The 3239-nt window shown below is 42.9% G+C and overlaps 1 non-coding gene across 1 annotated transcript; it reads left to right on the forward strand.

Annotated features, from left to right (window-relative positions):
• Window positions 1-2611: 2611 nt before the first annotated feature.
• On the forward strand, window positions 2612-2713 carry LOC118487862. The gene has a single exon (XR_004882805.1). It is a non-coding gene; the product is annotated as a small nucleolar RNA R71 (small nucleolar RNA).
• Window positions 2714-3239: the final 526 nt, after the last annotated feature.

The raw sequence follows: 3239 nt of genomic DNA on the forward strand, positions 1-3239 counted from the left end.
GCCTCCATCATTTACTTACTCGGGTTTAAGTTGGTAAGGACAAGTAATTTGTTGTCGTGGCAAGTTCTAGAGTCGTATGAACCAAGCGGCTATTCACACAAGAAACAAAAAATGAGCATTTAGTGTAAAGATATGTATTTGTATGCTCGATAAAGGCTCAAAACTCACTTTTGTGGGAAAGGGTTTTTATGTGATCAAGTATATATAATCAAATTTTAACTAAGTTTGTCATGCCGTTTCATAATTTTCTTATGTTGGTTCTTTTTATCACGACGCTATCGGTTGTAAACTTGTAAAAATATAACCTTGTTAGAACTTGAATTCCCAACTTAAACTTAGACAAGTAAAAAAAATGAAAAGTTTTGAAAAAATTTGGGGTGATTAGCGGTTCCAATAGAGTTTTGTGTAAGGCTTGTTATTAGGACTTGCAAGATTCAAGGTTTTAGCATCCCCCCCACACTTAAATTACACATTGTCCTCAATGTGTCCAAAAAATAAGTTTTTAGGTTGATTGAATGTGTAAAATGGTGTTAAAAGCAAAGTTTTATGTTACTGGCATCCTGGACACGGCCCCGTGGTGACCGGGCACGGCCCCGTGTTCAGGTGCCAGTGACAAAAATTAATGAAAAGAAACAGAACCCTGCACACGGGGGCGTGTTCAGCGAACACGGCCTGTGTCCAGTTACCTGAACTGGGCAATTTTCTGCAGAGTGCGCAGCACGGGGCCGTGTTCGGCGGACACGGCCCGTGCTGAACTTAATGTAATGAAGAAATTGTTGTCGAATGGCCCTGTTTTCGTGCATGGGGCGATGTTTCTCATTTCCCTTGTTATCCCTCACCATCACGAATGTGTTTTATTCCTGCAAATTAAAATTAAACTAAAAGACTAAACTAAACTAAGGATAGTTCCGCGGAATGCCTCCGTGGTGCGCCACGTTTATAAGGGTCCTTGGCTAGACCCAAAGTGAGGTTATATGTTTTCCGAGTGGGATGTTTTGCATCCCATGTTGCACCGTCGGAGAGCCTCATCCAAACTCGAATCAATAACCTTCATGTAGTTTACCGGGTCATCGTCCTCTACTCTCTTTCCAACCCCAAACTTCACTTCCTTATCCCCATACTTCAAAGTGGGTGTTCCGTCATTCATGTCTACCACTGCTTGTGCGGTGGCTAGAAATGGCCTCCCTAGTATGAGGGGAACTTCGGTGCCTTCTTCCATATCTAGTATGACAAAGTCGGCCGGGTAGACGAAATTGTCGACTTTGACCAATAGATTTTCAGCGACACCTTGCGGGTATTTGACGGACCTATCGGCAAGTTGTATACTCATCTTGGTAGGGCTCGTTTTTCCTAGGCCGAGTCGTTTGAACATTGATGTGGGCATGAGGTTAATGCTAGCCCCAAGGTCGGCTAGTGTATTACGAATGGGGGATTCCCCGATCGAGCAAGGAATTGTGAAGCTTCTGGGATCAATCTTCTTTTGGGGGAGTTTGTTGAGTACGAGGGCGGAGCATTCCTCGCCTAGGTTAACTAATTGCAATGATTCAATTTTCCTTTTATGAGTGAGGAAGTCCCTCATGAATTTTGAGTATTTAGGCATTTGAGTTAGGACTTTGATGAAAGGAATATTAACATGCAATTGTTTAAGTAGACTTTCGAATTTTGCGAATTGCTCATTAGTCTTTTGACGAATTAACCTACCGGGGTACGGAACCGGAGGAGCCTTGGTGGGTTCTTGAAGTAGAGGAGAAACCTTATCTTGTTGGGGCGGTGTTGTGCTTTCCTCAGTTGGTGGTGGCGGAGCTTTCGCTGGACCCATGGTACGGTTTCTTAATGTTATGAGATGAACTTGTGCTTTTGGGTTTGTTTCGGTATTACTTGGTAACGCGCCTTGTGGTCTCTCGGAGAAATTTTGAGCTAGTTGATTTATTTGTTTTTCAATGTTTTGTATACTAGCTTGTTGATTTCTAAAATTCGATTCCAATTGTTGAAATCGATCCGAGTTTTTCTTTTCAGTGTCTGAGATGAGGCGAGATATAGTATCTTCAAGCCTTTCTCGTCCACCTTGTTGTTGAGGGAATGTTTGTGACTCATTTCTTGGTTGTTGAAAGTTTGTTCGTTGGTTTAGACTTTGTTGGTTACTACTATTGCCGGGTTCTCTCCAACCAAGGTTAGGGTGGTTACGCCATCCTTGGTTGTAGGTACCCGTTGGAGGACCCGACGGCCTAGGTCTATTATCAATGTAGTTTACCGACTCTGTTTGATCATTTGTTTCTTTCATACAACTCCAATATTCATGTGGCCTACCACACCCTTCGCAAGCCATTACCGAGACCGTTTTTGTTTTTTCTAACTATTTAATTTTTGAAGAAAGGGCCTCGATTTGGGCTTGTAAAGAAGTGCTTCATCAACCTTATGGGCGCCTGGGGCAATAGATTTATTGCCTCAGGGAGTGTGCCACTGAAAATTGGTTTGAGCAATTTCCTCGATTTGATTGTATATTTCATGTGGGCGGCGATTACCTAAAAGTCCCCCGGAGCTAGAGTCAAGTGTTTGTCTCGTGTGTGGCAACAACCCACTATAGAAAGTGGATACTTGTTGCCATACCGCAAGACCTTGATGGGGACACTTTCGCAATAGCTCCTTGAACCTTTCCCAAGTTTCATATAAGGATTTCCCATCCTCTTGTGAATATGTATTAATTTCAGTCATTAATTTAGCCATTTTAGCGGGAGGGAAATACTTATATAGAAATTTTTGGGCTAGTTCATCCCAGGTGTTTACCAAACCAACTGGGAGAGCGTTGAGCCAAGCTTTTGCTCGGTCTTTTAGTGAAAATGGAAACATTCGAAGGCAGATGGCGTCATTTGATGCTCCATTGATCCGAAAGGTATCACATATTTCTAAGAAATTAGTAATATGTAGATGGGGATCCTCGTCCGCAAGCCCATGGAAGGTTGCGGAGTTTTGAAGCATTTGTATCAAATGTGGCCGAAGTTCGAAGTTGTTGGCTTCAACATTCGGTGCATTGATAGCGGCGCCGAGATTACCAACGGTGGGTCGTAGGTAATCCATGAGGGTACGTTGGTCCGCCATTGGAAGTGGGTTCCCCGAAACCTTCTCTTGGTTTTTAGCCTTAAGTCTTTTTCTGAGAAAGCGTTCGGGTTCTTCTAGAGGTTCTTTTATGTCTTTATTAGAACTAGAGCTCATACACTACGTAGAAGGTTCAGATGTGGCGT

The sequence above is a fragment of the Helianthus annuus genome, chromosome 15 (genome assembly GCF_002127325.2).
Source record: "Helianthus annuus cultivar XRQ/B chromosome 15, HanXRQr2.0-SUNRISE, whole genome shotgun sequence".
Classification (NCBI taxonomy): Eukaryota; Viridiplantae; Streptophyta; class Magnoliopsida; order Asterales; family Asteraceae; genus Helianthus; species Helianthus annuus.